This window comes from Chiloscyllium plagiosum, unplaced genomic scaffold (assembly GCF_037043375.1).
Source record: "Chiloscyllium plagiosum isolate Xiang-an unplaced genomic scaffold, Cpla_swu_hap1 HiC_scaffold_16, whole genome shotgun sequence".
In the NCBI taxonomy this organism is placed as follows: Eukaryota; Metazoa; Chordata; class Chondrichthyes; order Orectolobiformes; family Hemiscylliidae; genus Chiloscyllium; species Chiloscyllium plagiosum.
In genome coordinates this window covers 63,423,824-63,437,593 of record NW_028270154.1, presented here as the reverse complement: position 1 = coordinate 63,437,593, position 13,770 = coordinate 63,423,824, and the positions used below count along the sequence as shown (strand labels likewise).

The 13,770-nt window shown below is 40.4% G+C and overlaps 1 long non-coding RNA gene across 1 annotated transcript; it reads left to right on the top strand.

Annotated features, from left to right (window-relative positions):
* The first annotated feature begins 2,792 nt into the window (after positions 1 to 2,792).
* On the top strand, positions 2,793 to 8,655 carry LOC148147556 (uncharacterized). The gene is made up of 3 exons (XR_015759801.1): positions 2,793 to 3,503; positions 5,480 to 5,587; positions 5,948 to 8,655. It is a non-coding gene; the product is annotated as an uncharacterized LOC148147556 (long non-coding RNA).
* The last annotated feature ends 5,115 nt before the right edge of the window (positions 8,656 to 13,770 follow it).

Genomic DNA, 13,770 nt, shown 5'->3' with positions numbered 1-13,770 from the left:
ATTTGTTATAGAATAAGTTTGGATTAGCCTTGTTCACTAAAATCATATAACACATGGCTGCATGTTCTACATTTCCATAGTTGTGTCATTCCAATAAATAATTTTCAAGCTTTAGTAACCAACATAAGTTTTACTTTTGAAGAAATAGCTAAAACCCTCAGAAGTGCAGCAAGCGAAAGAAACAACGTTTTATGCAATTCCATGTAACAGTTTCATTTCTACTCCCGGGATTCCATAATGACTTCAACAATAATGAACACAACATTAATATCAAGTTAAAGGAAAAGAATAATCACAAAGTTATGGTAACAGAAGCCCAGACATAAATAAAACACTCTCAAAGCAAGTTACTTGGTGAGAACAATCACCTAGAGAACGTTTTACATGTATCTGCAACAAGTATAAACAGAAACTGACTGTCATAGCAATCGCTCGGATTTGTATTTGACAGGATCCACAGAGGAATATGGATTAGATACCCACACATTTCTGACAAGATATCCACCAAAAAACGGAATCGTACATAAAAAAAGTAGAACGTTCTGATTTTTAAAACACTTTTGCGCAAATGATCACTGTTACACATACTAATTATCACAGCTCTGGACAAACCCATTTGTTCGCAGGTCAATCACAAACAATTGTGTTCAGTTGTTACATTTCTTACTCTTTCATAGTGATTTATTTACCTGAATTACGAAAGGCACATTGTGATTTCTATTTAATTATTGATTATTATATAGCTATGTCTGATTCATAAACGGAAAGTCACGATCATTGTGGGAAAAAACGTCAGATTTTGTTATGACCGACACATATTTACATCGATGTGATAACCCGACATTAATCTACTAATCACTCAAATTTCACCGCAGTCAGACATCTACTGGGAAGTACCGCCCAGTGTATATTCATCTTTCTTCAATATTAATCTGCCTACGAGTTTGGTCCCACATCCGGATCGGGTATGTGGACACACTTAAGTCGGACTCTGTTAAATGTAATGGAACTGCGTAAGCCGATTGATCCCAGATATCTTGTGAAAAATAAGGTTTTTATTTTGTGTCTGTTAGCATATCACTAGAAGTTCAGCATCTCTTTTCCATTGCAGCAAATGATGTTAATGACCTCCTCGGTAACCGCGTTTTTCACGGACAGTCATGTCTTTACAAATGTACATATACAACCTTTAAGCTCGAAATAGTTAAGAAATGCTTACGTATCGTTTAGCGGCTACACTACAACTCCAGAGAACCGAGCGCTCAAAATCTTTCCCTGGCCTTGGAAGGTTAAATCCTTCTCGCTGCTTTGGACAAGCATAGCCAGTCAGTCAGGTATGGACTTATCCCAATAGTCTCTGCAATAGTCGTTGCGTCAGTGCAATTCTGAGATTAATTCCAAAATGGGAATTCAAATTGTTCAGAAAACCACTCGCACGTTATTTCATCGCCCTGCTCGGATTTAAAATATCGGCGCGGGAAGAAATTGTTTTCTGTAACGAGTTTTATGTATAGGAAAACAGGTCCTAAAAAAGGAATTTATCTCAAACGCATATTCTTTCGGAAATAGTTATTTTTAATCGATTTAAATCAGTAGGTAAAGATTTTAACTCCTTCACCAAGTATTGTCAATCCAGCACATAGTTTCAATCACTGATAGTGGTAGCTAGTCAAGGTATTCGGCCTGTAGTGTAGAAAGACCTTGCATCCCAATCCAACATGGATTCGTTAATATTTCTCTCCATCTTTTAATAAGCCAGTCACGTTTAATTGCTGCAGCAGCAGGAATTATTATTTTTAATATTTAATCGCCCTCTTTACTTAGCTGTTCTAATTGTTGAATGAGTACTCTTGCTTTCTTTATTAAATTGGTGAAATCATTTGTTGATTTAAAATAAAGTGTATGAAAATAGAGTTTCATGTATGCAACGCATTTCAATTCAGAAACCTTTAACTATAAAAATGCTTCAATTCCTTTTTCAGTACACGGCCTTTTGCCGTCAAGAACGCAGCAGGATCGATCATTTTCTGACAATGTAGATGACCTCCCAGCTTCTGACAACCAAGTACTTTTCACGAAGACAAAATAAAACTGACATAATGTTTGAAATTTGTCTGGAGTTACTTTTAGATAATTAATAGTTACAGATTCGGAGGTCCCATAAAACGACATTTTTTTTTTAATGAATAAAGACAATTATGTGCAAAGTGTTCCAACACACGAATATTCTCGCAAAGACTACTCTGCACGCGTTTACAAGAAAATTCGAAGTTGGAACATTTGGTGGCTCGGCTGTGGGGACTTCAATCGCAATTTCTCGAACCATTATTGTCTCTTGATCCTCGGATATCTAGCAAATCTCTCTTGTAAACAAAACATAAATAAACAGTGGCCAAACACTTCGAAAATCAGTGTTTGGATGTACATGTTCTAAACTTTATTCTACACAGAATTATATTACATATGCATAAGATACTAAATACTCTTTCCACAATCCAAATGATTTGTGTAAATTAATCCTGAACCCCCCCCCCCCCCCCCCCAAAAGAGAAATAAATCAACGAGCAGCTACTAAGATATTTATCAACGAGTGGTCGTGCAGAAGACAATCGCCCATCATGTGTTTGACCTCCTGGGTAATGTATGCAACAAGGACCTCGCGTTTTGACTGTTGTAATCAGTTTGTTCTGTTTTCGAACTCTTTGCAGAGTGTAGAAGAGTGCAATTTATATCCAAGTGATTGGCACGCGGTGAAGAGTGCGGAAAGCCGACAGTCTGGGTCCTAATGCGTGTGGCGTCTTTCTTTGTTGCTGTTAGGGACAGTGTAATAGATGAGATAAAATACCAAGACAGATTTTAGAGGCTGGAGCTAACACACCGCACAGCACAGGAAGTTTAAAACAAAAGACTTTTCTTTTTAAGAGCTATAAATAAAAAGCCACGCATTGATGGGGCTTGCAGTTTTGATGAATTATTTACCTCGTGAAATTGACAGCGAAGCAAAAGAAAATCTGCGCTTCTCCTAAATTTATGTTTTGGTGTTTCTCTTCTTTTATACGAAAAATACGACTGGAAACTACCAACTAAGATGTATTATGGTATGTGGAGCGCTGTTTTTGTTCAGTTCACGAGGCGACGCTCGTCTACATTGGAGAGAGCAGGGAAAAAGTGCAATATATGGAACGATGCCATTTTTCAATATTTCACAAGGTTCACATTCTTGCAGTCCTGCAGTGATGTTTTCTATGTATGGTTTGGATGAAGTACCGCTGTGTTCCTGTGGTAAGACAAATAAACCAACATTCACACAACAACGGCCAACAGTTATGCTGTTGTCATCCGTCCTACTAGAGATGATGGGCACGCAGCAAACAACCTATTGAGCTGGATGGGGTGTCGTGGTGGTATCTTCCTGTGACGTATTTTTGCTCGTGGCTGCGATGGACAATCTTGAGAAGCAGCTTCTGCCACCAGCCTGGAACCTGAAGCTGCCAAGTGATACTGTAAGTGTGTGTTGCCAAACCACGATAGCCACTGATCATGGCAGTACAAGAAGTGTCACCGTTTCTCCTTTTTCTTTTCGCAAATGACTCTGGCGTGATGATTAATGATTAGGGTCTCGTGTGGTACCTGTAACCATCCTTGAGGCAGATCCTTGGGTTCTCTCTAGTCACCTCGCTCCGACTACTTCCCATGAAGAAGGTCCCAGGCATGTGGCCATCTTCCATCCTGTGGATCTGCTCAATCCACCAACACACATGGGAACGAGAGCATCTTTGTCCGAACAGGGTTAACACACAATACACTGCAGACAATGAATATACAAATTGTTGATCTCCTTTTCCTTATAAGTGCAAGTTCTCATAGCCATACAACAAGGTGTTGACAACATAGGCGTTATAAGCTATCAACTTGGCACTAAGGGTTAATTGTTATTGTCCCATGAGCATTTTGCCAGTGGGCCAAAGATGGTAGCTGCTTTCCTTATTGCGTCGGGAGCTGCATGTAACATAAGTAACATTGGTAAAAATCAATATATAATAAATTGACTTGTTTACAAGACGACCGTGTCTGAGATATTCGATTTTTGTTTTTTTTCCCCCAAAATTGAAGTACACAAGTATTGGTTCATGTAGCATTTATTTTTTCAATAATCAATTTATGGCATCTTTGACCCTTTCCGATTAAATTCTATTTTGATTGTACAAGTAACTGCATTTACGAGAAAATTAGCTGCTTATTGACACCGATTAAAAATTTCCAAATTGGCCGCCAGCATTGTAATTTAGTACAGGGGTTGAGATTTACTTTGGCCCTGCATGTACATTTTTACTGCTGTGTTTACATTATTGGAAATAGTTTTATTGTTTTATAATTCCACATCAATCATTAGTCTCCAGATTTATAATGTTTCTAAACTACTATATTCATCAATATATCCAGATGATCGTCTCGCCCGATTAGAGTCCTTTCATTACTGAGCCATTATTTTGTCGCGAATTATTTAATCAATTGAATTCAATTCTCAAATGATTATAATGAGGCTAAGAATACGTATCAACTAGATTACTGTTACAGTAACACAACATTATGCTGTGTATCCGCTACGCACAAATACAATACTAACCCTAACCTTTTCCATTGTAATTCAAAACTGCACAGCCCACATCCCAAAATAGAGAAATGTGTTCGCCATTTCAAGGAGCTCGACGTTATCTAACGCAAGTCGTTGGGAACTTTTGCGGTTTTTAAAATCCAAATTTAACTGTCTCACTAAGTAGTAAATTATTTCATAGAAGCCCTACAGTGTGGAACCCACTATTCCCCTGACCCTGAGCGCTATTGACAATTTAGCATGGCCAATTCACCTAACATACACATCTTTGGACTGTGGGCGGAAACCGGAGCACCCGAACACAGAGAGAATATTTAAACTCTACGCAGAAACCCCAGGCTAGAATCGAATTTGAGTCCCTGGCGCTGTTAGGCACTAGTGCTAACTGCTAAGCCACGGTGGTTTTGTATTTATGAATTCAGCAGAAGTATGATCCACAGTTCATCTGTTGTGAGAAGTCTATATCCCCCAATTTGGTGCCTGCATGTATTGATTGCGATAAATGTGAACATTTGCCGAAACACCAGATCAACTACAGTCAAGTCGCTTCTTTTTGTTTTCACCTCGTTAAGATTTTCATTTTGACACTGGTTATTGTGGCGAGGTTGACTGACTGAGGTATTTTACTCGAGCGATATAATACTCTGTTAAAGCCGGACGGGTCAAATTCACGGTGCTTCCCGCAGCAATACTTCTGACTCCTGTCACTCCCACACCCTCCCCCGCATCCTCCTTTCTCCAGGAAGCGGCCGTAGTAAAAATGACCCGGAAATAGACCGATTCCGTTGTATTTAATGGGAAGAGCATCAATCAGTTTGACAAAAAGCAGCGCAATAACACTTCAATCTGTGTTTGCTTTCTCAGCAATTATTGCTCCAAAGCAGCCCAGTTGTTGATACAGTAGTCCTGAAAGTGCCAACCGACATTTATCACTCGGTCAAACACTGGACTCCCATCTCCTGGCTGCAATAGGTGAGCACCATTAACACAATACGCTTTTAACGCTGAATGTTGGAAACAACAATAAAAATTGTGCATTCGTTTGAATAATGTCAGCCACTGAAGTGATTGTTTTCTTCGCATCCAGTTGGATTCCGTGCTGTTTATAACAGTGTGCTACAATTTTGACAGAATAGTGTATTTTTAAATCTTATTTTAGAGAGCATTCACTGATAATAATCCTGACCCCATTCTCAAGTTTTGTGTCAAAAGCGCCAATAGTACACTTCTGTAGAAATCTCACGTACAATGTTCATTCACAACAGGGATTCCCGGAGGAATTTACTCTTGCGTTTTCTCCTTAAAGTATTTTCATTGTTTATTTTTTTTTAGCAAGTGTCGCTCATGTGTGCCGAAGTCGGTGATTTTGCGTGGCTCGATTTAAATTGGCAAGATGAAATCCTGGAATAATGGGAACACCAGTAACTGTCTGAAAACTGTCAGCACAGACACGACTAATACAGGAAGCCTGATGCACTCTGTCAGAAGCTATCATGACACCGCCATTAATTTTAACTGAGGAATTTTAATTGAAACGGAAGTCAGCACTTCACGTGATAAGAGAATTTTATCAGATATTATTGTAACTATCACCCAGTTGGTTCGATCACCCAGTGGTAATGTTACTGCTGTAACGCTATTTATGAGACCATGAGAAATAGGTGCAGATATCGGTTATCGATTTATGTCGAGTTATTTGTGATTTAGAATGATCAAGATCCTCCAAGAACTTTCCTTTTCTGTGTTCAGTGGCCATCTCATCCGTTTTGCTCTTTAAAAGGAAACTGATCCTTAAAATTAAATTAACTTTTTTAAAAATCATCCGATGCAGAATAATTGAATCAATCCGTCTGAAGAGTGACTCTCAAACACTGCCACGTTGACAGAAACAATTGTCTCCAATTAATTACGCATCTACTTAATAAAAAACAAAATAAAATTCAATCACTTTCTAAAAATAAGATAAACTTTACCTTACGTGTTTGTTGAAGTAAATTCGTGTAGTTTACTCAACCTTATCTTCCGATCATTTCAGACTTAGCCTCCAAAAAACGGCTTGTGGGAGCCTCTCAGAGTGGGTTTGAACCTGGGCTCAGAGGAACTGATGACCTCCCTTTGTTTCGTGTCAATTACACTAGGTAAGAATCACTCTTGAAGAACGCATAAAGGATTGTTGATTGCTGGAGTTAATTAGCAATTTGCAACCTTATCCAGTGACTCAAGTGATGGTCGGTAAAGAGAACTTCAGCGGATTTATCAATTAAGGCACTGCCTCCTCGCAATTAAGCTAATTTATACGTAAATTTCTAAACTGTCAATACCTGGGGTTTATCATTGTCGTCTCACTCAGTGGCATTCTGACTGAACTTCGAAACATGCGATTGTTGATCTTTGAACGAAATAGTGAATTTGATATTAAAGTCGAGGCGATACGAAGTTACTCTTCCAATGGCTGCAGAGCGATATAGCGTAATATCCTTAATCTATGTATGTGTATTCTATTACAGCAAAGTAATCCCTTAATACTGTTGCAGCCTTTGACTTTCTACCACTGCATACTTTAAAACAGGAGCATTTAAACCGCGTATGGCTGCTGCTAATTGCCTTGTCCAACTTCCATTACTTCCTAACATTCATAACTTGGAACCCATTAGTGGTTACCGAGTATGTGATTAGTTCCTGCTGTTCTTAAATTGCTCACAAGTTTTATCAAGAACGAGATAACCTCCCGCCAGTGTCTCCCAATCTCATGCCAATGTCTGGTCTAATGCCACAATCTAGTTGCCGAGATTGAATAAGAAGCTTGCTGAATGTGCACCCAATTACCAGAGTTTCCCACTCAAAATTGGCATTTTCGGTTTCTTTCTCATTCCGCCGAATCTTCCCAACAGAACTGGATAAATCGTGTCATTTCTGTCTGGCCTTTCTCCTCGGTTCTTTTAATTCATACGCGTACATTTATAATGGTAATTGTCTATAATTTTGTCTACTGAGTTAAACACCAGGGGAGATAAGTTGCTTTTGCAGAGTTGACACGGACTTGGCGGCTGAGTGATCGAATCATTCCATGATTCCATGACGTACCAACTAATAATTCTCATGACGAAACAATTTATCTCAATTACATTGCTAAATTTACCGCGTTACTTAAAAGGCCACCCAGATTTTAAAAAAAAACACTGGCATTCTTCAGCTTTCTTAAATAGGTAGCACTCGAGCTAACTTTTCGAACTTGCAAACCTATCTGTTTGTTCATCTGTTTGAGGGAGGAGCACCCTCAAAATCCCGAGCGCATTAGAAACTAGAAGATGGCAGAGTAAAGTTACTGTATTCTATCTTCATGCTTTATGATATTTCCACCGTCTAATTACACACAACCCAAACGCTAATTCAGTCAGGAATTTATTGAAAGTAATGATCGTGTCGCGCATTCATTCAGTTTGCTGACAGAGATCGAACTTCCCAATATTTGCTATGCTATGTGTGGAATCCAGAAAAACTGGCAAAGGATTTCTTACCCAATAGATGTGTACGGAAATCACACTCAAAGTGGATGTTAATCTGATGTGGAACTCAAAGGAAGCTTGCTAAATATACAGTCTAATGACTTTTTGTTTGATTTTTGTTGTGGATTTGTCTATACACTATCTTTTGATCACAAGATTAGAAATATCCTGTGATCTCCACCTTTTCATGTTGCACTGTTTCTTCTGAGATTTGATATGTTTCCATCTGAACACTCCAAACGAGAACATCTCCGGAAACACAAAGGGACTCACTTGGTAGACGCTATAAGGCTGTCAAATGTGTCTGTTATCCAAGTGCCGCACACCCGACTGACATTTTTTTATGTTCAATCAGATTTTTCTTACTTTCCTCAAATATGTATCTTGTTGCCATTGCAATAAATATAGACTGTCGAATTTTAATTTCTTTCGTGTCATTTTTATATCCAAGACCTTCGCGGTCTTTTTTGTAAGAAAATGAAACCTGGGCTGCAAATGCCACTTGACTATAAATTGAGAAAACCTTCCTTAGATCCACGTTTAATAAAGGAAACCATCCGCATTAACATTATTACTTTATCTAACAATAGCAAATCCAAGCAAATGAGCCAATATCAAAAAATTAACATATGTGTTTTATTTAGTTTCGATAATTTCACATATTTGGCAATGAAAGGCTCACCTACCAGTTAGTCAGTTTGCGAAGACAGTGGTGCCAGGCTCAGATATACACATTGAACAATATTCCAACAGCTGGTTTTGAGCAGAAGAGCAGAGCCGACGAATGTAGACTGTTAAAAGGAAGGATAGGAGGCCTTTACTTTATGCCTATAATCATCTGGGAAGACAGCACTCAGTGATAAAAGAAATTGGGGAAAGAACACCACCAATAATTCACAAATGTATCTGCAAACTTTGTCACTGCTGAGGATATCAGTCAACAATTAAACAATGGTAATTTCAGGTTAAAAATGTGCAACTTCAAGGATTGTAACAACTTTAAAACTGGGCAACTTTTGTTCTTACAGTCTGCCATTTGAACTCTTTATCCTTTTTGTGTGTTTATCTTTGATGTATTTTGGGGGTAAGTAGATAATAAATTCTTATTTCTTTCACCTAATAAGTCATTGTAATCGATTGATTTGATCTAGCAACTAAATCTTTAATTGAAGCATGATATAGTTGTGTGCCAGAAGAAATAAAAGTATCTGTTGCAACTAACTGAGGCTTCAAAAGAGGGAAGTTGATAACACACCCTCGCTCCCCACCCCGCCAACTGGACGTAATTAATCTTTATAACACGGATTTATTAACTGTCACGCTGGACAAACCGATATACCTTGTTTGGTATGTAGAAACTATACTGCGCTCTAGACCATTATGGCATTTTCCAATGCTTGGAATAAATGCGCGGTAAGAGCAACGCGCATTTATGACGGATGACGGATAAACCTAAACTGGCATAAATAAATATCAAGGCTTTAGTCTGGCCCTTCAACCTGACCTGCTGTGCTTTTCCAGCACCATTCTAATCTTGACTATAGTCCAACCTATATTCCAATTTAGGGAACATGGTCAGCATGGCCTAGCTGGACTGAAGGGTCTGTTTACATGTTATATATCTCTATGACTAAATATGAGGATGAGAAAGCTATGTTTTATTGGTACAAATCAATGGTAGTCTACAGTCGAAATGATGAGAGCAGTTTCAACACCAGTTATAGGAAAGGTGTTACAGATATGGCGTAAAGTGAATATGCACTAGAATTATGATTAGAGTGGTGCTGGAAAAGCACAGCAGGTCAGGCAGCATCCGAGGAACAGGAGAATCGACGTTTCAGGCCAACGCCCTCTTCATTCGTGATGAAGGGCTTTCGCCCAAAACGTCGATTTTCCTGCTCCTCGGATGCTGCCTGACCTGCCGTGCTTTTCCAGCACTACTCTAATCTTGACTCTAATCTCCAGCAAATGCAGTACCCACTTTCGCATACACTAAAATTATGTCAGGAAAGAGATTGGGATACTGAGTAGAGACGTAAATAATATCGTTTTTTTAATAGATCCGTTTAAGAAACTGCTAACAGAGATTTTCAAAATTCAAACATGTTCGAAAGGATACACTGTGGGAATTCCCGTTTAGTAAAGCAGTACACAATTTACAGCTACCGTTAGAATTCTAGACCAAATGCAAGACATTTTCTTTTTCAAGAATTCTTAGAGAATGAAATACTTTCACCCCAGTGATTATTGAATGTGAAACTGCAATTAAAATGAGTTTTGGAAGTAAGGATATTTAAATAGCACCTTTCATGGCCACGTGATCATCCAAAACGCCTTTACAGCCAACGAAATTATAATGTAGGTAATTTTATCCAAAGTACACGGCAAGTTTCCACAAACAACAGAGATGACCAAATCACCAGTCATTATTGCAGTTAGTTGACGAATAAATACTTTTTCGAACTTGGCAATGGGGCGTCTGCTCTTCATGGCCTGGCGCACTGAGATCTTTCTCATTCAGATACGGAGATAGATGTGGCCTCGCTTTAATCTTCAAAAAGAAGATAAAATCACACCGGGAAAAAGCAGGGAATGTATTTAATTATCTCGATTTGAAAAGAATGGTTCCCTTTGGTGAAATTTCTATTCTTTCATGATTCTCTATCAGGTGTTGCAGGAGAAAATCCCTTCCATAAATGGGGACCTGGGTATCACAGAGATTAATATAATTCCAACATATTAGTTCTGGGCTTTGAACAATAAACGTCGTAGTTGGTTTCTGAAAACAATAAATGCTGGGAATCACAGCGGGTCAGGCACCATCCATGGAGAGACAGCAACCTAACGTTTGAAATCGAGATTACTCTTCATCAGAGCGGACGTGAAGTTTGGACAGGGCAGCATTGATGCTCTAATGGGGGTGGGGGGGGAGGGGGAGTGGTGGCACGGACTGTAGAGTGCTGGGGGAGAAAAGATGTTGGTGGTTGAGATTAAGTAATGTGAATGTGAGAATGGTAGAACAATGATGCGTCTAACTGCCAGACAGGGAAGAGCAGACAGTCCCTTTGGGGTGTGGGGGAGGAAAGACCTGGTGATAGAGAATGTAACAAGCTAAATGGAAGGACTGGGAGTTGTTTCACAATTTGAAGCTGTTGAACTCAACATTAAGAGCTGAAAATGTGTTACTGGAAAAGCGCAGCAGGTCAGGGCGGGTTCCTAGGCGGAAGATGAGGCGCTCTTCCTCCAACCGTCGTGTTGCTATGGTCTGGCGATGGAGGAGTCCAAGGACCTGCATGTCCTTGGTGGAGTGGGAGGGGGAGTTGAAGTGTTGAGCCATGGGGTGGTTGGGTTGGTTGGTCCGGGTGTCCCAGAGGTGTTCTCTGAAACGTTCTGCAAGTAGGCGGACTGTCTCCCCAATATAGAGGAGGCCATATCAGGTGCAGTGGATGCAATAGATGATGTGTGTGGAGGTGCAGGTGAATTTGTGGCGGATATGGAAGTATCCCTTGGGGCCTTGGAGGGAAGTAAGGGGGAGGTGTGGGCGCAAGTTTTGCATTTCTTGCGGTTGCAGGGGAAGGTACCGGGAGTGGAGGTTGGGTTGGTGGGGGGTGTGGACCTGACAAGGGAGTCACAGAGGGAGTGGTCTTTTCGGAACGCTGATAGGGGAGGGGAGGGAAATATATCCCTGGTGGTGGGGTCCGTTTGGAGGTGGCGGAAATGACGGCAGATGATACGCTGTACATGGAGGTTGGTGGGGTGGTAGGTGAGGACCAGTGGGGTTCTGTCCTGGTGGCAGTTGGAGGGGTGGGGCTCAAGGGCGGAGGAGTGGGAAGTGGAAGAGATGCAGTGGAGGGCATCGTCGACCACGTCTGGCAGGAAATTGCGGTCCTTGAAGAAGGAGGCCATCTGGGTTGTACAGTTTTGGAACTGGTCCTCCTGGGAGCAGATGCGGTGGAGACGAAAGAATTGGGAATATGGGGTGGCATTTTTACAGGGGGCAGGGTGGGAGGAGGTGTAGTCCAGGTAGCTGTGGGAGTCGGTCAGTTTATAGTAAATGTCCGTGTTGATTCGGTCGCCCGAGATAGAAATGGAAAAGTCTAGGAAGGGGAGGGAGGAGTCTGAGATGGTCCAGGTGAATTTGAGGTCGGGGTGGAAGGTGTTGGTAAAGTGGATGAACTGTTCAACCTCCTCGTGGGAGCACGAGGCAGCGCTGATACAGTCATCGATGTAGCGGAGGAAAAGGTGGGGGGGGTGGTACCAGTGTAGCTGCAGAAGATGGACTGTTCCACATATCCTACAAAGAGGCAGGCAGTTCCAAAACCGTACAACCCAGATGGCCTCCTTCTTCCAGGTAATTATCCATAACCACCTGATGTTGAGGCAGTTCCTCGAAAGCCAGTGCCTTCAAACAAATCTGTTGGACTATAACCTGGTGTTGTGTGTTTTTTAACTATGTAAGTCATAATGTGTGTTCAGGTCCCCCTTCAGAGAGTTTACCACACAATTTAGGGTATTTCCAATGAGACATTAAACAGAGGGCCTATCTGCCCTCTCAGGTCAACATAAAAGATCCCTAGGCACCATTTCGAGAACAGCAGGAGAGTTACTCAGTGTCCAATATTTATCCCCCAATCAACATCCGAACAGATAATCTGGTGGCTATCAAATTGTTAATTTTGGAGCTTGCTGTGTGTCAATCGGTTGCTGCGTTTCCTCGCTCATCACCTTGAAATACGTCGCCACGATTTCATTGGCTGCAAGGCGCTATCTGAAGTTTTGACGTCGTTAAAGGCGTTATGTCCATTCAGTTTTCTTTTCCCGAATGGATAAAGAGAGAAACAAACAATCTTTCCATTAACCTTCAGACGAATCTTTATGCGATTATTTAGGTTTTACAAGCGGCACAATTTCAATCATTATCTTTGCGACTGGTGCTGCAAATCAAGATGAACCAAGCCATCAGGAGGAAACTGTTCTAGTTTTATAAATGTAACATTAAATCGTGTTACGTTTACTATTCTTTGATCCACTTAATCAGAACACGTTGAATATCTAAAATATTGAGAAACGCTGATCGGAAACTTCTGGACGTCTTGTTAACAAAAGCTGACAGCTCTAAAGACCCGTTTCAGAATCCAGAAATATCCTGGTTTATTTCATCTATTTTATCGAAAAGCAGGCTGAAATGAATTAATGTTGACATTGTGCATCGCCTCAATCCCAGAGTTGTCTTGTGTATTCTCTCATATCATTGTTCTGAGGTTAAAGTCATTTTCACATTTAAAAAACGAAATGATTCACTGATGGTATCAGGAAGGGAAAACTGAGTTTGGGCGAAAAATGGCCCGGAATAGATAACGGCAGACTGTCTTGTCATTCCGTCTTTCGAATCGTAATTCTCAATGTAACGACCGGTGCATGAAAATGTTTCGCCGCTCGTTGGGGAAAAAATACGGATACCAATTTCTTACTCAAACAGATCAATGCTTCAGTCCTGGATCAGTAACTGATTCACCACCTTATTTCAGTTTCATTACACTCAATGGGATAACTAAGCACGGACATTCCAGCAAAGTCAAAATGACAGTTCATGTTCCATCCAAAGCCGTTTTTTTTATTTGTTTGTTTTCTGTCTGTTAGCACGTTGTC